Raw genomic sequence first — 26336 nt, forward strand, 5'->3', positions numbered from 1 at the left:
AGTATATGGAAAAGATTCTAGCTATACGTAGAAAGCAGAAAAAGAAAGTATAAAGTACAAAGAAGGAAAAGGGTATAGCACATATGGAGAAAGCAGCCCACAATGAGAAGCAATTAAAAAAAAACTCATTAAAAGAGAAAAAGGAAATATGGGGTCTCCTTCATGATACAGTCAGTGGATTAAATAGGAGAGAATGAAATAAGTCAGGGTAAACAGCTCTTGCAATTTAAAAACAGAGTCATGATAATTATGGTATTTACAGTCACTGTACAGTTACCAGGCTTACAGGTGTTATGGCTAAAGCATAAATCTCCAATATTAGAGCCAACTCCCTTGTGAATAGCCCACAGGGGACTAGATAAGCCAAAGATTTATACAAACTGTGACATCTGCTCTCAAGACATAAATGTTTTAACAAGAAGAATCAGAAATGGCATGTTAAATGAGGCATTCTGGCAAAGGTATAACTTTACTCAAGAACTAATTCAAAAAGGGCAGATAAATCATGAAATTCATATGGAAAAATAAAAGACCCAGAATAGCAAAAACAACTCTAAGCAGGAAGTGTGAATCAGGCGGTATAGCAATACCAGACCTCAAACTATACTACAGAGCAATTGCAACAAAAACAGCATGGTACTGGTACCAAAACAGGCGGGTGGACCAATGGTACAGAATAGAGGACACAGAATCCAATCCACAAAACTACAACTATCTTATATTTGATAAAGGGGCTAAAAGCATGAAATGAAGAAAGGATAGCATCTTCAACAAATGGTGCTGGGAAAACTGGAAATCCATATGCAACAAAATGAAACTGAATCCCTTTCTCTCGCCATGCATAAAAGTTAACTCAAAATGGATCAAGGAGCTTGATATCAAATCAGAGACATGGCATCTGATAGAAGAAAAAGTTGGCTACGATCTACATACAGTGGGGTTGGGCTCCAAATTCCTCAATAGGACACCCATAGCACAAGAGTTAATAACCAGAATCAACAAATGGGACTTACTCAAACTAAAAAGTTTTTTCTCAGCAAAAGAAACAATAAGAGAGGTAAATAGGGAGCCTACATCCTGGGAACAAATCTTTACTCCTCACACTTCAGATAGAGCCCTAATATCCAGAGTATACAAAGAACTCAAAAAATTAAACAATAAGAAAACAAATAACCCAATCAACAAATGGGCCAAGGACCTGAACAGACACTTCTCAAAGGAGGACATACAATCAATCAACAAGTACATGAAAAAATGCTCACCATCTCTAGCAGTCAGAGAAATGCAAATCAAAACCACCCTAAGATACCATCTCACTCCAGTAAGATTGGCAGCCATTATGAAGTCAAACAACAACAAGTGCTGGCGAGGTTGTGGGGAAAAGGGTACACTTGTACATTGCTGGTGGGACTGCAAATTGGTGCAGCCAATTTGGAAAGAAGTATGGAGATTTCTTGGAAAGCTGGGAATGGAACCACCATTTGACCCAGCTATTCCCCTTCTCGGTCTATTCCCTAAAGACCTAAAAAGAGCATGCTACAGGGACACTGCTACATCAATGTTCATAGCAGCACAATTCACAATAGCAAGACTGTGGAACCAACCTAGATGCCCTTCAATAGACGAATGGATAAAAAAAAAGATGTGGCATTTATACAATGGAGTATTACTCTGCATTAAAAAATGATAAAATCATAGAATTTTCAGGGAAATGGATGGCATTAGAGCAGATTATGCTAAGTGAAGCTAGCCAATCCCTAAAAAACAAATGCCAAATGTTTTCTTTGATATAAGGAGAGTAACTAAGAACAGAGTTGGGAGGAAGAGCATGAGAAGAAGATTAACATTAAACAGGGACGAAAGGTGGGAGGAAAAAGGAGAGAGAAGGGAAATTGCATGGAAATGGAAGAAGACCCTCAGGGTTATACAAAATTACATACAAGAGGAAGTGAGAGGAAAGGAAAAAAAAAGGGGGGGGAAATGAATCACAGTAGATGGGGTAGAGAGAGAAGATGGGAGGGGAGGGGATGGGGGATAGTAGAGGATAGGAAAGGCAGCAGAATACAACAGATACTAGTATAGCAATATGTAAAACAGTGGATGTATAACCGATGTGATGCTGCAATCTGTATATGGGGTAAAAATGGGAGTTCATAATCCACTCGAATCAAAGTGTGAAATACAATATGTCAAGAACTATGTAATGTTTTGAACAACCAACAATAAAAATTTTTTTAAAAAAGGGGCAGACAGGCAGAGTTATTGAAACTAACATATTTTATTAAATAAATAACAAGGCAGGATGACCAAGTAGAATATTAAAGGGAGAAAAAATAAGCCTAGGCTTAATTTGATGCTATGCTACATGAGAGTAGGACAATGGGCATTTCTAAGTATCTAAGATTTTCTTATATTTTATAGTCTACTAAAATATGTCTTTGCCTGAAAGAGAATATAGTAACACATACACCTCTTCTCGTATCTATCCCCACATACCACCTTGTACACCCCTAAACCCCTTACCCTCTATTTACTCTGACATTCAAGACCCTACATAAGTAATGTGGCAATAATTTAGCCTCTCAATCATACCCTCTCAACCTTATCTCCTGTGCCAGTTTTAATTCCTACACTGCAAGTATACCATTCTTGCTGTCCCTATCTTAGTTCAAGCCCCTACCTGCAACCCACCACACACCACCCACAACCACATTCCATCAACCTGAATTTTAACTCATCTTTCAAAGTTCACTGAAATCCCATTTTCTTCATGAAATTTCCAGGTTATTTTGCCTCTTGATGTTTTTCATTGTCCTGGATTTCCTACTTACTTGACTAGTATTCAGCTGGTTTTTCATGCAACCTAGCATTTTTATATAAACTACATTGTAACATTTATTGTTGATTTATTAATAGAATTCTCTCTTCAGCTACAACAAAGCCACAGCTTTCTGTTTTCTCTACAGAAACACAATAAGAGACACATCCCTTTTGTATGCCTGCTAACTCTATACACTATTCCCCTCTTTGACATAACTTGTCTATTTCTCAAATATATTCAGTCCCTGGATATACTTCCATGATTTCAAAATATCACATTTAAATATATTGAAATACAACTGGGGATCTTACAACCACAAATTAGATGCTGGCTTTAGGAAATAAGCAAAAGGCAAGGATGAAGAGTTACTCCCCCTCATGAATGATGTAAAATCAATCTTTGAACATTTTTACAAATAACCTGAACAAGCAAGCATATGCACAGCAAAATTTGCAGATTTACAGATTTCCCCAAGCAATTCTGAGCAACAAGTTATCAAACCAAAAGGAAGCAATGTTATAAAGTTCTTTAAGGGGTATAAAAGTAGGTGAATATTAGAGTATTTTCTATATTAAAAGAAAAATAATGTAAAATGCCTTGTTAAATGATTATCTCTGAGTAAAAAAAAATCTAGAAGTCATCAAGGTCTGAGGACATGAAAACACAATGATATAAAGTACTTGCATATTCAAAAAGGGCAGTACCATTTTAGGAAGGTAATTAAACCCTAATAAAAAACAGAAATTATTAAAATGTGGCACAACAAGACAGGGTTATCCACATCTGATAATTCCAGAAGATACAGAACCTTTCCTCAAAATTCAAGAATTAGTATTATTTCCCAGATTAATAATAAAAAGATTTGCCCATTGTTACGGTGAAAGAAGAAAAACCTTAAAGCATGAGATCCCAGACTCCATTTCATCTTCACTCAACTTATTTTTCTAACCGTATCTTCTGTTATATTTTCTACCTCTTCTCTCCTGTCTAAAGGGAGTATTCAGCATACTGTAAATATTATCAAACTTACTGCCTCAATGCTTTGTGATTTGCCAGCTACAGTAAATAGAATGTTTTTCCCATCAAACACCACTTGGTGAAATTCAACCATTCCTCTCAGGCAGTGACAAGCCACAACATACATGCATTACTCTCTTCAAATCTCAATGAACATGAGTTAAGCATCAACTCCACAATCAGTAAGGCAGGCAACAAGGACAGAGATGAATTAGAAAAATTCCTATCGATCTAATATGAACAGTGAAAACTGAAGAAATGTCAATCACATAGAAAGTGATTATATGATATTATAGAAACACAGAAAGGAGCACCTAACAACTGGGTGCAGGAGAGAGGAAACGGGGGAGAGGGTCCCCAAGGAAACTGCAAGACGTACAAAACAATGGAGTGTGGAGGAAAAAACAAAAACAAGTATGTAGGAAAGGGAGAGAAGAGAAATTATAAAGTCTTATTAGTGTTAAAAGATCAAAGTGATTGGCAGTATGTGGCAGGAAATGAAGGTGGAAAAAAATCCCTAGGTTACTGCTGTACATCATATTAAAAAGCTTGACCTTCATCATTTGTTGGTGACAAGAAGTCAGTGAGGAGTTTTAAGAAGCCGAGTGTTGGGCTGGGGATGTGGCTCAAGCGGTAGCGTGCTCACGTGTGCGGCTGGGGTTCGATTCTCAGCACCACATACAAAGATGTTGTGTCCACCGAAAACAAAACTAAATAAATAAATATTTAAAAATTCTCCCTCTCTCTCTGTAAAAAAAAAAAAAAAAAAAAAAAAAAAAAAGCTGAGTGTCAGGGTCAGATTTGTAGATCCCTTAGTTTCTATAATCTCCATGGTTTCTATCAAAGACTGTGAAAGATAGGATTTCTTTTTCCCTGGTGATTTTTTTTTTTTTTTTTTTTTTTTTTTTTTTGCTTACTTTGTTTTGTTTATGGAGTAGAAGAGGAAAAGATCAAAAAGGTCTATTCAAGACTTCAAACAAGGGATGGTAAGGGTGAAACTAACACACTGATGATGGGAATGGAGAAGCAAGTAGTAAACAGAAATAAGAAACACAAGGTCAAGTTGGCAGGATTTCATAATTATACAGATTTGAAAGAACAGTAAAAAGAACACAGTGAAGATGATAGCCAAGTTTCTGACTCCAATTTTGATTTTCCCTTTTCTGTAAGCACTCTCCTGAACCAATACTTCAAGCAAATAAACATTTTTACCCTAACTCTTCTCCAATCTTTTTTTTTTCTGGAATATGAAAATTTCTTACTATGTTTTCATCAGCAAAATTTATGATCTTGGTCTTTCCTTCTTGCCTTTGTATAGGGCCAAAAGGGAGACATGACTACTTTAACAACCTTGAAGCGGACTCCAGGAATGTCACCAACAACATGACCTTTTCGACCAAATCCAGCAACTAGAACTTCATCATTTTCCTCAATAAAGTTCAGCCAACCATCATTGGGTACAAAAGCCGTGATTTTCTTGCCATTCTTGATCAGTTGGACTCTGACACACTTCCTGATGGCAGAATTTGGCTGTTTGGCTTCAACCCCTACTTTTTCCAGCACAATTCCCTTTGCATGGGAAACACCTCCAAAAGGGTTGGCCTTCAGGGCTATGCCCAAATGGGCCTTCCTGTATTGTTTATCATGCCACTTTTGGTCCTGTCAGTGACTACAGAGCTTCCTGGCAGTACAAAGACCGCGACACTTGCCCACCTTGTTGACGCTACGGGGCCGAGCGAAAGAAAGAGTTCCCCCCATCTCTTCACAAACTTTCTCAACCAATATTTCTTAAAAATAATGGATCACACCGGAATACACTTCCTCATCTACATTTCACTCCTCATTTTACAACATGGCTTTTGTCTCCAGCACTCCACTGAAAATATTTCTTGTTAAAGTTACAAATAACTAACCTCTAACTGACAAACCAGTGATGAGTATTCAGACTCTATCTTATGACACTGTTTAATAGTCTCTCTACTTAGGAGGGAATGAAACTGCTTGTTTTCTTTCTATATTTCTGGACACATCTTCGTCATCTTTGTCCTCCTCCCCCTCTGCCCTGTTAATGTTCATATCCCCCTGAGTTTGGACTTTGACTTTCTTTTCATTCTTCATTCTGCCTATTTGGATTCTATGCCTATACATATACTGGCTGGATATTCAAATGCCTCTCCCCAGCTTAGCTCTATAAGTCTACTCATATGAAATCCCTATCAGGATTAGCCACAAGTACTTAACTTGATAAAAATATAACGTATCTCTTTATTCTAAAGCACTAATCTGATGAAACATTCTACTTCTGAAAATGGCCCCTCCACAGCCTCCATCATGAAGTTAACATTCCTTAGTAAATCATCATGCCCTTCATAATCTGGCCCTACTTAACCTCTGCAGACTCATCCTCCAACATGCTTCATGACCCACTTATCCCTTATGATCTAAGCTTCCTGAACTAATTCCAGTCCCTCAAAAATGTAACAATTATTCATGTACTCATGTAAATTGTTTCTTTGGCCTTAGTCTGGACATTCTTGGCTCCTTTAATCTCTTTTTATTCAAAATACAGTCCCTAAATAGACAGTACAGCAACACTGCAAGCTTATTAGAAATGCAGAACCTGGGCCCCACTCCAGACATATCAAATCAAAATCTGCATTTTAGCAATATCTCCAGGTGTCTTGTGTACATATTAAAGCCTGAAAAGCATCACTTTAATCTATCATGATCACTACTGCAATACACAACAGGTATCACAGTAAAAGGCAAATCCAGCACACACAACTTTGAGAGCTTTGATCTAAATCATTCCCTTACATAGGCTCTTTGAATCAGTAGTAATGAAAATGTTATTAACTTTCTTGTTTTCACAGTCACTCCTCTCTCTATGGATTTAACTCTTTATACAATTTTGCAAACATGACATTGGCTTACAATTCTCAGTCCCTGCTGAGGTTGTCTTTCATCTGTTATCAAGAAACTTGTCCACACTGAGCTGTCTCACCCCCAGGGAACATAATCACTAGACTTGTTAGAAACAAAATTATTCTTCTTACTTTATTCATCTGGTGAAATCCTAGTCATCCTTCAGGATTTCTCTAAGCATTACTGCAACAAAACATAACCTGATCCACTCCAAACTGAACTGGGCCATCTTGTTCTGTAATCCCAAAGCATTCTAATCTATGTATGAGGTGCTGTATAATCGCTAGTTTACCAATCATTCTCTTCCAATGAGGCTGTGAATCCTCTAGAGTAAGGTAGTGTCTTATTTATCCTCATAGTTGCAGACGTCAATATACTTACTAGACAACTAAGAAGTCTGGAGCTCAAGAGGGAAATCAAAGTCAGAGACATAACTCAGGACATCTACATTTAGCTTTAAAAAAATTACAAGAGATGGGATTACTTCAGCAAGGAAGGGTATACTGAGTAAAAATTACATAAGGATTAAACTCTGAACAAACAGCAACACAAAAAGAATGAATATTAAGGTGGTGAGGGCCTAAAGTAAGAAGTTAAGGAACAAAAGAATTTCAAGAAGGAACAGGCAGACAATAACATCAAACTTACAGAAAAGTTAAGTCATAACCAGATACACCTAACAATTTTTTAACCAATTAGAAAATCAATCTTTGAGGTAATTATTTCACTTATTTCAGGTTAACAGTAAGCTGAAGAGAGAATAAAAGGTACAGATGTGGAGCCAGGTATAGATAAAGAGCCATCTGAAGAAACTGGACCATGAGAGAAAAAAGGAAGACTCTTTCCCATTAATTTATTTGACAAATACGTATTGAACACTACAAATGCAATGATACACAGGTGGACCACAATCCTTATATGGTGCTTTTTTTAGCAGCAATAAATTCAGGAAGAAACAACAAAAAGAAACATCCAAAAAGGCCAGACGGAGGAAAATCTAAAATGCATCTCTCACCTAGTCCTAAAGGCAACCAAACGAAAGAAAAAAAGGAAAGAAAAAGAAGGACGGTCAGTCAATAATTTGGTGCTAGACAGCATTAATATTAGTAATGAAGGTGTTGAATTTTTTATACTGCATGTTCAGAGTATGTACTGTGTTAGAAGGCAAGGGTATCATTCCAAAGTGACTAATTTCTTAGACAATCAAAGACTATCCTTCTTTAGTTAAGCTCTGCAGAATCTACCAAACTTGGAAGCCCATAGTAAATATCCTTAATTGTTGGTTGATATCAATTATAACTAAATGGACCATGGATATGACAATATTAGTTTTTCTATAAATTCAGTTGCTTAAGTTCAAATAAAACCCCATGGATTTATTATTGCCTTCACTACTCATTTAACATCTTTTATTCATACTTATCAGTCTAAAAACTAGAGAAATAAGGGATTTCCTTTTTTTCCTATTCTCTTCATCACATTTCAATTTCTGTAAGCTAACCTATGCTTTAAAAATTATAGTAACAGAAAATTGAGGTCCTTGGATTTAGAAAAATAAATTAATCTATTTATCAAGCCATCTTAATATAAATGAAGGGAAAGAAACCAGACTATTCATGCTTATCTAACATATTCTTCCTCATGAAACCAGAATTTGTAACAGGCACCAAGTGAGTAACTAATAACCACTATCATTAAATTATTTTCCATGTATGAGTCAAAAAGAACATGAATTTGTTTCCTTCTACATGAGCAAATTTCAATTAACTCAACTTTTCTGAATCAAGGTGTATTATTTTAAATAGACACAATTACTTTATACATTTGATTCACTAATTCCTTCAAGTAGTGATCAGAGCAAATGAATTCTGACCTACTTCTGATTCTGGTTCATTGTATAACCAAAAGAAACAACTTCTTTTTCTCAGTCTTTAAACAGCTGTGCACAAACAATTACTTTTATTTAAGAGGTGGAGAAAGCTCTGCTTTATCAGTCACCGCCAACCATCAACACCTCAACTGGATAACCTACCATTTCTGACATCATAAATCTCAAGGGGTGTAAACAACAGCAGTTTTTGTTAGAATAGGGGGAAGTGGAAGGAACTTTGGTAGAATGGGTTCAAAGAAAATCATACTGCCCAAGAATTGGTAACTCATCTTTTAATAAATGTTTTAGAGTATCTGAATATTTGATTCAATATAAAGAATAGAATTAAGTCCTGAAAAATCTAGATTAGATACTCTAACTCTGCTACTTAGTTATACGACCTTCCACAAGCCATTGACTCTTGGTTTCCTCATTTATAAAATGGGGTAATATTTATCTTGTACTGCAAATCACACATATTATCACTAAAACTTCAAAGCACTTAGCCCAAAGCATGTTATAAAAGATGGATGCTAATAGTGATGGTTTTAACAAATGATAATCCTAGTAATATTATTGATATATACAATGACTGTGACATAACTTGCCTGTTTCAAATTTGACCAAAGAAATATAACATTGTAAAAGTAAAATTATGGCACATGTGTAATGAGATTGACTTGATTATGAACCATTAGGAAAACAATTTAAAACATTCACAATCAAAATACAAAAGTGACTGAGAAAAGCACTTCTTCAGCAATCAAGGACAGGATTTATCTACAAATTTCCTTCAAGCAATAATCAACACATGTGGATTCTTAGTCACCATCAAGCTAGCCAAGCAAGAGTATATCTGTCCTAAAATTAAAGCTCACTTTGGTACTTTCTATTGCTGCATTGCTGTTTCCAGCTCTCTGGGCTCTAAACATGGATTTCTTAAAGTCTGGCACAAAAGATTATCTGCAAAGCAACCACTCTAAATTACTGCAAACATTTCCCCCACTAAGGGTGAGAGAGGGCAGTGGAGTATTCTCTAAAAGTTGGTAAGCATAAAGAACCCTGAACTTAAAAGTCAGGATTTTAGTTCTAGTTCCATTCATTAGTGACTTCAGGCAAAATGTATTATCTCAGAGTCTGAGTTAAAGCAAATAACAACATAGAACCTATTTCAAATAGGTTCAAATAGAATCAAACAAGAACAAACATGAAATCACTTACAAAACTATAAAGCATTAATAAATGAAAGCTATTTTTCCAGAAACGTTGGTATTTGAATACTGAGAAAATAAAACAAGATATAATTTGGAAATTTCAAGTTATTCCCCTAACACAACCATTCTGCTTTATCTCATTTGGGAAAAAAAAGTTTTGAGGTGCTCTCATTTGGGAATATACTACTAAATTACATACTATTTCATTCTATAATATTCTGAAAAGATTCCCTAAAAACTTCTGTATAAACAATACCACTAAATTATGAAACTGAAAATGTCAGTATTCTTCCCTGAAAACCAACTAAATTGATGATGTTCTAGATTTAAATCAAATAAATACTATAAAAATATAAATAATATTAATAAGAAATTATTTGCATCCTGAACACAATAGTGTGGCCAACTGTAAAAGTGTAGTTTCTTACTAAATATATTGGAGTGGCTTTAGTTGTCAATTCACTACACTCCAACTTGTCATATTCAATAAATGGTTTAGAGATAGCCAGCCACTGCTTAGTAAAAAACAACAAGCAGCATTAACAATTAATTATATTTAATAGGATTCTGTCATATTTCCATTCTCTAACCAGATTAAATATGGTTTTGTTACTTTTCTAGTGAAGAACAATAGTCTTTCCATCTATTTCTTCCAAAACTATGACAAACCAAGGTAGAGATCAGAATTAGCATGAACTAGTTTTCACGACATTTGCACTCAATATTTAACAGCGACAGAAATGTCTTAATGACAAGTATTATGATTTTTAAGTATTTAAAATGGGTAACTGGGTAAATAAGTCCGGACTACCAAGTTACCTGAGAGAGACTTTTCCCTTAATATAACTTTAAAATTTTTTTCAATTAGCATATCAAAGCTACCCATCTCCAAAGCCAAGACTTCTGCTTATACAATTTAACAGTAAGTCCTGTTTTACCTACACCCACTTGTAAATTGCCACATGGGAGCAGCAAACCCATCTTGGTGACCAGGTGTCCCTGCTACTTGGGTTTCCCCTCTCAGTTAACGCCATGATTATACTACTCTTCCTCACTAAACCTCATCCTCAATTCCCTGCTATTTCTAGTATGAGTAAAGAGCCCAACTGCTGATGAAAAATGAAGGAACAAAGAGTATAGTATAGAGAGAAGAAAAACTAAAAGTAAAATCTCTCCTCTTACACATTCATTTGGACAAAGCACAGAACAATGTGGAACCCAAGGATAAAACTTTTTCTGGTGCCTGTAAGAAGCTTACAAGCAAGAATATTAATTCTGAATTCCCAGAATTTCAGATGTAAACAAAAATGCCTAAAAGTATCATGTGTCATTACTCATATAGATTACTACACATTTATTCACACCTTTTCAAAAGCTCTATCACTGAAGCCAATGCCTTCAAGAAATCTAGTGAGCTGCCACCAACTTTTTGTCCTGCAAAACATAAAGTTATGAAAATTATGAAACCCACAGCTCAGAAGCCCAATGGGCAACAAGAACTCTTAAAGCTGGAGATAAACTTGGACCTCAAAGCCCAGCTGTGGGAGTTCAACAGCACAACAGTCAAGGGAATTGAATTTGGTGGTGGTCAAAAAGCTATCATAATATTTGTTCCAGTTCCTCAACTGAAATCTTCTCATAATATCAAAGTTCGGCTTGGCATGAATTGGAAAAAAAGTTCAGTGGGAAGCACATGGTCTCTACTGCTCAGATAATTCTGCCTAAGCCAACTCAAAAAAAAAAAAAAAAAAAAAAAAAAGCCATCTGAAAAACAGGCAAAAGCATCCCAAAAGCTGCACTCTGACCAGCTGTGTACAATGCGATCCTTGAGAACTTGGGTCTTCTCAAATCAAACTGTGGGCAAGAGGATCCCATGAAGCTGGATGGCAGCCAGCTCATAAAGGTTCATTTGGACAAAGCACAGAACAATGTGGAACCCAAGGATAAAACTTTTTCTGGTGCCTGTAAGAAGCTTACAAACAAGGATATTAATTCTGAATTCCCAGAGTTTCAGATGTAAACAAAAATGCCTAAAAGTATCATTCCCAGTTAAAAAAAAAAAAAAAATCATACATGCCTTCTTTCTTTCATCCAGGATATAAGGAATGAAGCACACACTCTACTCTAAAATGAAATGAGTCTGTTTGAATCTCAGTTATAAAGTGTATTAGCTATATGACTCTGTTTTTTCTCCTGTAAAACAGGTAACTACCTCATAAAGTAGCTCAGTACCAGAAACACACTGCAGTAAGCAATCAAGAGGCTTCCTTTATGTATTTCATTTGGCTCTCACATACAATAAAAAATTTAAAAAAAAAAGAATCTCAAGATCAATATCCCAAACCCTTAGAACATAGGCTTTTTTTAATATTTATTTATTTATTTTAGGTGTAGATGGACACAACACAATGCCTTTTATTTTTATGTGGTGCTGAGGATCGAACCCGGGTCCCGCCCGTGCTAGGCGATCAGTCTACTGCTGAGACACAATCCCAGCCCCAGAACAAAGGCTTTTAATAAAACTTTTCTGACCACAAACTACAGTAAGAAATAAATTTTTCATTGAGATCCATTACATACATATATATTAATCACACACAACTGAAGATTCACAAAACAATACTATCACTTGTGTGATACATTTTAATAGTTTCTATTTTTTCATCAAATTGACACTCTACAATGATTTCGTGACCTCTAATGGTTTGTGACTTCTAGTTTGGAAAAAAAAAAAAACACTACCTTGTACTCTTCTCTCTCCTTGATTTTCTCCTCCTATCTTTTCTACTCTAATCAAATGCACAAAGTGTTTTTAGTCTTCCTATGTCACCCTACAGGAGCACCAGAAGCAGGGTATTTCCTAAGATGTAAAGCCCAGAAAGCAAAAGAGAGATCATGGAAAGAGGAAGTTTTGAAAATAATGGGGAGAGTCTTTATTAAGGTCCAAGAAGGATTATTAAACCCACTTTCCCTCAGAGATAGCATTATTCCTGACGGTAGAGTCTATAGGATTGCTGGAATACAATACAGATGGTTAAGTAGGTTTGCATATTAGTCTAGGAACTTAATGTTTTTATAAGAAACATGATTTTATAAAAAAACGATTTTTAATGATTTTATAAGAAAATGCTAACTAGTTTCCAAAGAAAGTTTCTTAAACATATTTCTAAATTGAGGGAGTAATGCCATCCATACAACCAACAAATGCAAACTACAGCCAACAGGTCAAATCTACTCTGTGACCTGTTTTTTACACAACCCCTGAACAATGGTTTTTATTTTTAAATAATAGAGAAAAATCAAAAGAATATTTGTGACACATTAAAATTACATAAACTTGGGGATTGTGGCTCAATGGTAGAGCGCTCACCTAGCACATGCAAGGCCCTGGGCTTGATCCTCAGTGCCACATAAAAATGAATAAATTAAAAAAATAAAGGTATTGTGTCTATCTACAACTAGAAATAAGTAAATATTTTAAAAATTACATGAACTCCAATTCATGTATGCACAAATAAAGTTTCAGTGAAAATCAGTCACACTAGATTAATTTACATATTGCACATGACTGATTCTGTGTTAAAAATGGCAGAGTTAAATAACTACAAAAGAGACTGCCTAAAACATTTACTATCTGGTCCTTTACAAAAAAGTTTGCATACTCCTGTCCTAAGCACTTGAAAGCATTCAACATTCATTCACAAATATTTGTTAAGCATCTACTATTTGCCAGATACTGGGCACAATACAATAAATAAGTCAGCTATGGTCTCTCTTATGAATAGAAATGAAAGGCAAGTGGAAAAAAGCTCACAGAGATAAAAAGCAGTTGATTTCTTGTAGGAACTACCAGACAACAGATATGGCAAATGTGGTTGGACTTGGGCCATAGTATGCAGTGTCTTTAAGGTCACTGTAAGGAGTAAATACTCTTCTAATGTTTTATATTCAATTGCCTATGGAATTATTACCTGTATTCACTGACAGCTTAAAGATGAATTTCTACTCATTAATAATCACAAATTCTGAATTAGAAGTATTATCATAGTTCCCCTGAACTCTTCCTATTATTCTATACTCCTTGAAAACATTGGTGTATTCCTTAAAAATATTTGCTATAACATTTCAAAGTTTTAAATGTTTCATGTATATATGTATATGAGTGTGCTTGGGCTTTTGTGTGTAACCTTGAATCCTCATTGTAATCTTATAAGGTGAGCAACATAAATTCCACTAAAATGTAAAAAGTCCACAGAGTTATGGAATTTCCCCAAGTTCACACAGAATCACACCATGGTAGAGAAAGGTCCAACACCCAAGGTTTCTTCCTGAGAAATGTCTGCTCTTTCTAATATACGATTCCGAGAATGCAAAATATATGACTTACATTGAATTTGAAGACAAAGGAAATTCTTATGGCTGTTTGTTTTAGACAGCCATTTTTGCCAACAAACAACTACTTGTACCAATATGTTTTTGTTTCTGTTAACTAGTCCTTATTGGTAAATCACATGCTCCAATAGCAGAAAATTCTATAATCTATAATATATTGGGTCAGCTATTCTTCTGTTCTCTGGCTTAGTGAGATCATGGAAATAAGGGTAGTTATTAACTATGAAAATACTTAAATTAGGGCTGCTAAATACATGCTGTTAGAGTAGTTAGAAATTATAATTCTTGGTATAGTAATATTCTTGGGAATACAATACTAAAAGACCTGAAGATAAAAGATCCCAACTATGCTTCACTGACTCCAAAGAGAAAATACCAGTCCAACTAATTCTCTTCTGACAATAACCTATTGCTTTTATCCCATACTTCAGAAGTAAGGATCAGCTTGAGTAGTTTATTCTTCTTAAAAATCATCAGAGGTAGTTACTGGAGAAAATGGTACTTGACAGGCTGTTAGGCCCTCTCAGTAGTAAGAGCCTCCTAATTTCCTAATTAACACCCAAATCAAGTTATATATCTAGAAAGAACAAAAGAAGAAAATAAGAAAAGGATACCAAATAAAATTTGTCATATATTTATATCGAATAGAACTATTGTTAGTTTCTATTCAACTTCTTTTTATTTCCTGGTCTTTTAGAAAGGTATTTTATTCTGTTTCTGAATACCTGCTAAACAAATTGTTTTTCTAATACTATGCCCATCTTGCATAAAACTACCATCTAGGAACTGTCTGTCCTCATTGGTTATTTATCAACATTCTCTTATACTTTTCAACTTTTCAGTTCTCCCCATATCATTTTAAAGTACACTTGTGCAAGTTCAAGTTCATTATAAAAATAATTAGTAAATTCTACTAACTAGGGCTTGGTTTGTAGCTTATAGAGTGCTTGCCTAGCATGTGTGAAGCACTGGGTTTGATTCCCAGCACCACATATAAATAAATAAAATAAAGTTCACCAACAAAAAGAATTTTTTTAAAATTTTCCACTAATCCTATAGTATCAAACTCCACTAGAGGGTAACACAAAGCCTAGCCACCCGTTTTTTGTTTTGTTTTGTTTTCCTAGAACTACTTTACTAAAGGTAATAACAAACAGAATGTCCTATAATATTTACAGGGTGTGAAACTATACTTCTTTACACAAAGTGACTCAAATATAGTTAGTTTTTCCTACTTCAAATGATAGACATCAAATGAAAAGGTAGCCACCATTATATTTTTTAAATTCAGTAAAATTTTATGTCTCTTCTGCTTTCACCTTTATGTAATAATGCAGTTATTTCCTAGTCAAAGATGCTGTTCAACTTGGTGCCATAAAAAAAGCCAATATCCCTGCCCAAAGCATTATTTCCCTAAACAAGAGTAGAAGCTTGAAATCCTTCCAGATAAGAATACTGAAACTGACTACCTATAATTAGAGGCTGTAGCACTAAGTAAAACTAACAGCCCAAAGTATTAACTATTTATGTTTCAGAACTTATTGTAAGAGCTTAATTACCTGAAAAAGATCTATTCATAATAATTAAGATACAAAATACAGTATATTACATATTTCAAACAATAAAGAGGTAGTGATCTTATGAAAAAATAGTACAAAGGATTGAAGTGGAGCAAATTATGTTATATGCATTTATGAATGTCAAACTGAACCCCACTATTATGTATAAGTATAATACACAAATAAAAACATTTAAAAATAAGCATTTGAAGAAGAGGAAAGCCAAAGTTTCAGAAGTGGGAATGCTTAAATAAGAATATAAATTAGCAGATGCACAAAATATAAATATAGAGATTTATTACAAAAATTCAATAACCAAGTCCAAGTTTTATTATCTTTTTTTTACTTTTTTTGAGACACTATATTCAAAGTTCTTATGTCACACAAAAAAAACCTTTTTTCTAGTAGAAAATATCGGATAACTAAATAATACTAGAGGAAGAGTGATAAGTGTAAGCAAGCTGTACAATACAGAGAACGTTCAATGCTAGGAGAGATCTTGGAGAGTCTAGCTCACATTGATGCAACAGACTGCTAACTAGTCTTCACCTCTTTACTCCTATACCCTCCCAATATATTTTTCAGATAGTTGCAAAAGGGATCTAGTTCCTCCTTAAAATTCTTTGCTTACCACTGTTCTTTGCATTTTTATTCTAATCCCCTCCCCTATTAGATCAAAGTCCTGTATTATCTTGTTCCTCTCTCTCCAGATCTCCACATTTACTTCTTTGGGCAGCCAGTTAAATATTTCTTTTCTTTTCTTTTTTTTTTTTTTTTAAAGAGAGAGTGAGAGAGAGAGAGAGAGAGAGAGAGAGAGAGAGAGAATTTTTTAATATTTATTTTCCAGTTTTCGGCAGACACAACATCTTTGTTTGCATGTGGTGCTGAGGATCGAACCTGGGCCGCACGCATACCTGGCGAGCGCGCTACCGCTTGAGCCACATCCCCAGCCCTAGTTAAATATTTCTTGAGTTTCTATTTTGTGCCAGAAACTGTGCTATGTCCTGGGGATATGCTGATGAACACATACCCTGCTTCACTGTTGGAGCTACTATTAGAACCTAAACTCTAGCAGTGAAAATGATAAATAATAAATAGGAAGGTAAACAATTAGAGATTGTGATGTGTGATGTGAGGTGAATAAAAAGCAATCCTCTCAGCACCCTGCTAGTTTCAACAGTAGTAAATATGACCTCTATATTTAGTTGTTCACTTGACTGCTTCTTGACTGCTTACTTCATGACTATAAGCTCCATAAGAGCATAATATGTCTGTCTTGTTCACTGCCAAATCCCAAACACTTAGCAAACCATCCAGAATTTATTTGTTAAATGAATGAGCACCTATTTTATCATCTTTAATTTGGGGATAGTGAGGTCTTAATGGTTGTCAAAGGTCAAAGAAGAGTCACTAGGAAAGTAGGAATTTGAGTGAAAGATTCTTATTAAATTTTACTCCAAAATATTATACCACATTCAAAATACTGATTTTAAAATTCAACTAATTGTGTTTTCAAAGCTTAAGTTATTGGCACCTAAAAAAGACCTGAGAATCTTTCAAACACAAAAAATTCTATATCAAAAAAGAAGTTTTAAAATACCTAAAATTGAAATGAAATAATCATTTTTTTAAATTCTGACAAATACAGATGCAGATTTATGCCAATGTTTCTTTTTAATGAGTGAGAACAATGAGACCTTAAAGAACTCTTTGTAAACAACTATGATATCTGAATGTTTATTTCCTGGCATCTATCTAGCACTCTATACTCATATTTTGTCTGTATCATTTTTAGTTAGAATATGATTTCACATTAGTTTATAAGTAATATACCTGCAAATTTAAAAATATCTCCCAAGAAAGCCAAACATGGTGACACATCCTTGTAATCCCAGCAATCTGGAAGGCTTAGACAGTAAGATCACAAGTTTTGAAGTGAGCCTGGACAATTTAGAGAAATCTTGTTTCAACATAAAATAAAATAAAAAGACTTGGGGATGTTACTCAGTGGTAGAACATCCCTGGATTCAATTCCAGTACCACAATAAAAAAAAAAAAAACTCCCAAAAACTGTTTATACTTTTAAATGTCTTACACACTATATCCTTCTCAATTAGACTCAAAGACAGATTAATGATTAACATATGTATGTGAGAGCTACTCTAGATTTGCCACTGTGTTATGTGGTATAGTATTCTATTTAATACAACTTGGTTTACACATCTAAAAAATTAATCTCAGAGTTTTAGAAACCTGCTAAGATCTCATAATTTACCCATGCCCTTTCCTCTTGAAATAATGCCTAGGAACAAGCTTGGTTTTTAATATATAGTCATAAAGATGTGAACAACAGATTTTTCCTAATAATGGCCTTTCTATAAAATTTAAATTTTAAAGTCAATAATAACAACTAGGAAAAATCTTCCCTTCAAGCTTTATAATTAGACAGACTTATTTCTATCACAATATGTAAAGACGTAATTTAAAAATCTTTCATAAGGCAGCCCCTCCCCCAAATGTGTAGCTAGTCCAATTTAGTATCTCCTTGCTTAACATTTAGTAAGTATCTCCTTGCTTAACATTGTTACTCCAGCAACATTAGGGGATAAATTGATTCCCAGTGTGATAACAGACCCTCCCAAAAAAATGAAAAACTAATTGTATTAAGTACAAAACAATGATCAATGAAAGGTTTAGGTTTCAGGTATGAATAGCATATACCAAGATCAGAAAAATATCTAAATCTATTTCTATAGTACAGTATAATTTATTGCAAGGAAAATGCCTCACATAGATTTAGAAAAATATAAAAAAATATAAAATATAAAAATCTAGATAACGAGTCATTATTGTAATTACTTGAATTTGACCATTATTTAAACATAATCTAGATGACCAGTTAAGACTCATTACTGTAATTACTAGAATCTGATCATTATTTAAGCACAAACAACATATTGAGCCATTAAAGCTCAGAATTCTTTAAGTAGGTATCACAATAAAGACATATTCATCAAACAGTGTTCACCACACAAGAGAATATCATAGGCTCTCCAGTTTTTTATGTGCGCTTTCATTTTTCCAAATCTGTGTGCATATTTTCATTCATAGTTATCACTAAATTCATGTCTATCTGTGTATTTATTCAGTTATGAAAGCTCTTTCTATTTTTTTCTGGCTTATAACTTCTTTACCAATTTTATTTAGTACTACCTCCATCTACATTAATATTCAAGTTGCTCTTCCATCCTATATTCCACATCATATATTTGAACATCCATCAGGATTTATATCACTTCTACCTTTTCTAAGTTTTAATTACTTTCATCTGCATTTACCCCTTTGACCAAGAATATCCCACCTCTTTAAGCAATTATGAATCTCTCTTTATTACATAAATCTTTTCTTCAGATTAGGTCAAAACTCCTCTATCCCAACTTGCCTTCCAACCATGGTCAAGTCTACTCTCAACTGCTCTTATGCTCCTGATGCTATTTTGTACTTTTTGCTTCATATAAGATGAATATTCTTCTAAACTCCTGGAAAGATACTATTTTTCTCTAGTATTGGGCTATAATTCCTCTAATTTTCTTAAATGAAAAAAAAAGTCTGAATTCCCCAAAATTATCTACAACACCTTCCTATGTACTTTAATTTATGCAACTAGTCCAGAACAGAAATAAAGTGTCCCTTGAGACCAGTTTTCCCTATATTCCAACACCTAGACACACATTCTCCATTACAGATTAAATGATGACCATATTTTTCAGTGCACAGTTTTGTTCAGTGTATATATTTTTGACTGAACATATTTCCTTCTCTGAAGTACTGGTTAGAATAAGAAGTTGATGAGCTAGGTCAGTGTGTTTTAGAAGTTTACAATCCATTGGCTGGTCACTGATTGATGGGTCAAATTCAACATTTCAAAAATGAAATCAAATTTTTTTTAAAAGTATCCTACTCACATTAAGATTATATAGTTCATGAAACTTTGTTCTGCTACATACACATACACACACACACACACACACACACACACACACCACATACACAAATACATGAGAACTAAGTCATGACACAATGTATAATTCTTATTGTGGATTATGGCCAAAAAAGCATGAAAGCTACTGAAACTTGAAGATATCTAACATATCTTCTAAGTATAAAATTTCAAATTATATTAAAAGATTTAGTCTAAGGATAAAAGATAAAGCATCTTTAAAAATGATCAGAACTTAAGGATATCAAAACAACTACCAGCAAAATAATTTTTCTTAACAAAATGTCACTACTGAACACTAATCCTAAAATTATAGAATCTTATATCTTTTAAAGAAGGGAAAAAAAATAGAGATCATCTAATTCAAGTCATCTAATCCAAGTTCATCTCTTAACATAAGAGGAAATCTCTGGCCCAGAAAAGTGAAATAATTTCATTTCATTCATTCTATAAACATTTGCTGAGTGCCTACTGTGTACCAGGTTATAGGAATGAGTCTGTAGAGTAAGAGAAGATGTTTTCAAGAGTGCAAAGTAAACATCTGCACTAGTGTAAAGTAAAAGCAGGCAAGTAAACATTTGCAATAATTATTGAAATCAAGGTGACTTACAAGATGTTAGATGAACACAAAACAACTAACTGAATCTAGGTTGGGTGATAGAGAGAAAGTAATTCTAAAGAGGTGATACTTAGTCTTTTAAAACAACAGGAGTTAGCTAGGTAAAGGAGGAAGAAACAACATATACAAAGATACCCTACTGATACACAAGATGACATCCAGAAAACTGTAATTCAAATTTATGTGAATGAAGTATTGATTGAATCCACACTAAAGAGAAGCAATAGCAAAATATTTAGCATTTATGTGCCATTTAATCTCAAACCAATCTCTTAGGCAGGCACTGTTAATATTCCCATTTTGTAGATGAGGAAAATGAGGCACATGAATTTAAAGTGAGTTTGGCCAAGGTTAAGCTGTGAAGTAAAAATTTAAACCATGGAAATCTAATGTCAGTGCCTATACCCTTAACTACTATACAAAGAGATTAGAGAAAATAGGCAAGAACCAAAAATCAAAGGACCCAGTGTACCATTCTAATACTTTAGATTCTATAAAGGTGACTCAATGTGAAAGGTTTTAAGCAAAAGTGATGTCAGATTTATTTTTTAATGAGGCCACTCTGGCAGCTATCTGGATGAACTGGAAAGAAAAGTAGTGACAGGGAACTAACTGGACTTAGCTAAAAGACCAACAATGATTCAGGTAAGAGAAAATGACAGATGAGCTAGATAGTGATAGTACTGGCACAAGAACCCAAGTCAACCAACAGTACAACCAACATTGTTGTGTATTATCCATAAGAATCTCCAAATTTCCCCCCTTAGGTCTACCATTCTAAAAGTTCTAGAAATTCAACCTCAGGATCAACATATTTCCTTTAAATACTTTTATTTTAAAAAACCTGACCACTAGATGTATTGGATATATGAAAATGACTAAATGAAATCTAGTTGGAGAATGATGGAAAATCAACTGCTATCTAAAATAGTTTTCCTGCCTTCTTCCTCTATACACTATTCCTGGAACTTTCATGTTCAATAGTTAATTTAAAATCAATGTTCTGTCTAGACATGGCTGTCATAACTTAACAGAATTAAATGTACCACAAAGAAAAGCTAATGTGGGCCCATCAGTGGCAAGAAATACACTTTCAGGTATGGTCAAATTTTGGCATGAACAGAGATGATGAATTAGTAAGAGGCTATATGACAGCAGAAAAGAGTTAAGAAAAACCTGAATATGAAAAGGAAAATAAGAGCAATCTAAAGTTCAAGCTATTTGATTACAAGAGATAACACTACTCCCAAATGTGTGTACAGTAGTTCAGAAACCAGAGGAAAAAAACTATCTGGTCAATCTCAAACATTCTAAATTCAATCTGTTTTCATTGAAAATAATGAGTGAGCCCTATTAAGGCATGGTGAATTCTTAGCATAGGTTCCACAAGTAAACAGCCTACAGTATAGGAAAGTACAGAAGGAAAAGGAGGCAGGGGAGTAGACAAAGGGAAGAATATGAAAAAGGAACTATAACAGAAGGAAATGATGAGTTTTATAACAAAAATAGTGAAGGTATACCAGTAACCCCAGTGTTAAAGGTTGCCAACTTCCTCTATGATCTGAGGAACACTGTGACAAGTGGCAACATAAGAAAGCATGAAAAGACAAATCTGATATCAAAGATGAGAAGTAATAGTACTTATAAAAGAAAAATGAAAAAAAAATGTCTTAGACTCTAAAAGAACAAATTAGTGAGTATTAAAATCTCATTTGGTTTAATTAGTCTTCATTTCTTTGGAACAGACTCTGGTGGATCCAAAGGTGAAAATATCAGTAGTACCATACCAGAGGGCCATGAAGAGTTGTTAATATGAGGCTGATCTGCATACTTTTTGTGGAAGTGACTTCAGACTTTTCCTCTGAATGGTATAGCACTACTTAAAAGAGTTTCACTATAAATTCAGGCATGGTGGCACATACCTATAATTCCAAACACTTGAGAGGCTAAGGCAGAAGGATGGTTAAGTTCAAGGCCAACCTGTGCAACATAGGCAGACCCCGTCACTAAAATAAACAAACATATAATCAAATCTAATCAATCTATCTATCTCAAATTTCACTATAATTCTCATCCTGGCTTGCTGAGTTAACTTTAATAAATCCGAATTCAAAATAAGGCATGCATTTATTAATTATGATCAACATTTAATCTTAAAAAGGGCAAGGGTCGGCAAAAGATCATAGAATAGCATTTAGTGTATCCTAAATAAGTCTAATGGTAACCAAAACCCAACTAATGATTCTCAAGAAAATTATATAATTAAGAATTCACTTGAAAGTTTCTTGAAATTATAGTTAGACAAAAGCAATCCTTTTTAAAGGGTGAATTTATACCTTGAAACTATTCAAAGCACATGTGATGGTGAACATATTTCTTCCATTCATACAAAACTTTTAGGCACCATGTTAAATACGTACAGACACATGTACACACATACCCCCATAGCCATGCAGCCCAGTGATCTCAAAAAGATAAAAGGCAATATCCTTAAAGATGATTGGTATAGCACAGAGAATCCCAGATCCAAAGCAATATAATTAGGCTTGATACCTTGACTAATTGTTCATCATATCCATGAATATGCAGTTTTCATGAACATTATCAAAATAGACCATTGTAAGTTTACTGATAAAAGTCAGCAAAATATTTTTATTAAAATTTAATGGGATGCAATAATATATATAACCTATACATATAGCCTATTTCCATAATTTAATATTTTAATCTTAAAAGATAAAGAAAAGATAAAAATTTTAAATACAAGGTCAACTGGAGATCACCAATTCCAAATACTGATAAAATTTAGATAACCGACTTTGTGGGGAGTAAGAAGCACAGCACTTTTACTTCTATACTAAGCTTTTAAAAATTAAGTGTTTAAACTGAGCACAGTGCACACCTGTAATTCCAGAATGATGAAGCAGCACTGCAAATCTGAGACTAGCCTGAGCAACTTAGCAAGATCCTGTCCCAAAATAAAAAAGACTGGGGATGTAACTCAGTAGTAAAACGCCCCTGTGTTCAATCCCCAGTACTGCAAAGAGAAAAAATAATAATAATAATAATAAGAGTTTAGAACAGGTCTTCAATCTCAACACTGAGTTAGATAATTCTTTGTTATGGAAGACAGTCCTATGCATTATAGGATGGTTAGCAGCATCACTGCCCTCCACCCACTAGATGCCAGTAGCACATACACTCCAAGCTGTGACAATCAAAAATATCTCCAAATGTACCCTGGGGTAGAGGGGAGAAAAAAAATCACCCCAACTTGAGAACTACTGATGTACCTCATAAATAGAAAAAAAATCTAAATAAAATGGGGGGTGTGTCGGGGGTTTTTTCCTAGTCTGAATGTTTCAACAGGTTATATTTGATCACAGACAACGTTTAAGAGATCCTCCCTCTTAGAAAACAATGTATTTAATATCTATACTTGTTAGCCAAAGTTAACAAGAATCTCAGAAGATTCTCTGCAGTGCCAACTCTCCCTCCAATCACACACACAGTATCGAGGACGCACAAGCATATACGCATACATACACATACACACACACGCACACACACACACACACACATAGCCTAGCTGAACTGAAGAAAATGTAACGTAATTACCATACTTTCATTTATTCATCAAATATATTGACCACACTTTCCAGCTTCCACAGAATCCAAAGGAATTCTTACAAAATGTAATGTAGCTCAAATACCACAAAAGCTTCATTATTCTAGGTAGAATAAACTAAGTTCTAGGACAAGTATTAAATTCATCCTTATACTTTACAAATTATAAGAAAAGATACAAACTAACCATGAAGCTTTAAAAAGGAAAAAATTGAGAAGCAGATTTGTATTTTGAAACTAAGAGATAAGAGGAATGAAAAAATTCAAAATCAAAGGGAATCTGAAAGCATTCCAGGATGAGGGTAAAACTCAAAATGTTTCCCCTGGAATGAGAGATAGGAGGAAATTATACACTTGGCTATATCTTGCATAATTAGTCTCCAGAATACAAACCATGGAATGAGAAACTGAAAAATCGAAGTCCACAAAATACTAAAGAAAACATTTCCATCCTGAACACTCAGAAGGACTGTTCTTTACTATTGTTTCCCACTTAAAAATTTTTAAATGAGATATCAAAGGAAAAAAAAAAAAGAACCTGACAACTTGATAAATTTCTTAATTCTCATAAAAAACAACCACTCTGATACTTCCAGCATGCCAGATTACACATTACACAGAAAAATCAATTAGCAGGAGAAACACAATAATCCTTTTTTAAAGTATATTTGATTCATAACAAAGCCCTTTTTAAAAATCAGACATTTTAAGTACTAAAAACCTTCATGTAAATATAGATTAAGGCTTTTAAGATTACTTCAATTATATTCAATAGGACCACATATTTTAATTCAACTAGGAATGTTCATTTAAAAAAAAACAATCTATGCAACAATACTTAATATTAATTTAATGTAAATGAACTATCTCTATGCTCCATAGCAACAAAATACTTTATATCAAAATTTTCAATATTAACCTCTGGCCCAGTGAAAAATTATCCTCCAAGAAACTAATGCTCAATTCTTTTTACTCCCAAACCAGAGGAAGCTGTAATATTTATAGCGACAGCCTGCTTTTCTAGAAGTAATACCTTAAGACCACTCAAGAATAACATCCTTCACCAATTAATGTGTCTCAGGTAGGTTTGGGAGGGAATAATGTCCAGGATCCTTTGGTCAGTGGCCATGATGCCCCTCCTTCTCAAGGGCAGGAGATCAGAAAAAGGGATTTGAATAAGAGGAGTTCACCATTCAGAACATAATAGGGACAGAGGAAAAAGAGTACTACAGGAAAGATAAAAACTACATGGTTAAGTCATTTCACAAAAGCAAGATGTTTAATGTTATCAAGGCCTTCATTCATTTCAGACACACCATTGTTTAGCTTCCTCCCTAAACCGTGCACAAAAAGAACTGTCAGCTTGCCTTAAGCATGTTTCTTCTTCCATTTAAACAGACATGATTCTTTTGGTTAATCTCTGGCAATGATCGCCATTTCACAACACATTCAGCCCACCCGGAACTGATCAATACCACTACAGACATAAGACTAGACTTTATCCATTTATTAACCACAAGGAAATGTACCATTCAGCAAAATTCTATACATTACAAAAGATTCTATTAAAAGGGGGGTAGGGAAGAGGGACACACGGACACACACACACACACACACACACACACACCACAGAGGTACACAAAGAAAAGACTACCACCCTCTAATTTCCCTGAGGCAAAGGAGATAAAGACATGACCATGAAACCTGTCAATTCGTTCTTCCCCCTATAATTCTATCTCACAACCTAGTAACTGGATAGTGAATACTTAGGATAAGTAGATCCATTATGATTTTTAAACTGTTTCATCTATGCTACTAATTCTCCTGTTATGTACATTTGCACACCTTGCTGCTAAATATTGTATTCACTTACAGAATTTCAAATACAAAAGACTAGTTTTTCCAACCACTGGTTGCAACACAGAACGTCCTCACAAAATCAAAATTTCAAAAATAAAATGGCCAGATCACTCTTACCAACCTTAGGCTAAAATATATCTCATGAGTATACCATATTTAACAGTACGAACAATTTCACATGGGCTGTTCTTAACCGAAAACAATGCTTCCACACAAAGCGTTTAAAATAAGTATTCCGTAGGTAAGCAAAATCTATGCCTGAAAAGAGCACACAAATAAATGATGGTTGAAAGCCAGCACATTACCAACAGACAGCGACATACCTCTCCTGCACTGAGTTATAGTTAATACTCCAACAACAACAACTATTTTTAACACTGCTGGACAATGAAGTTGAAGAAAACGTGAGAAGAGACAGATGAATTGCTGATG

General features: G+C 34.3%; 1 protein-coding gene and 2 pseudogenes across 1 annotated transcript in view; 1 reads left to right on the forward strand and 2 right to left on the reverse strand.

Annotated features, from left to right (window-relative positions):
- Acvr2a (activin A receptor type 2A) overlaps window positions 1-26336 on the reverse strand; it is a 76963-nt gene that overhangs the window by 49385 nt on the left and 1242 nt on the right. The window lies entirely within an intron of this gene.
- On the reverse strand, window positions 5043-5596 carry LOC143407198 (small ribosomal subunit protein uS12 pseudogene; annotated as a pseudogene).
- LOC143407199 (small ribosomal subunit protein eS7 pseudogene) lies at window positions 11170-11867 on the forward strand (annotated as a pseudogene).

The sequence above is a fragment of the Callospermophilus lateralis genome, chromosome 9, assembly GCF_048772815.1.
Source record: "Callospermophilus lateralis isolate mCalLat2 chromosome 9, mCalLat2.hap1, whole genome shotgun sequence".
Lineage (NCBI taxonomy): Eukaryota > Metazoa > Chordata > Mammalia > Rodentia > Sciuridae > Callospermophilus > Callospermophilus lateralis.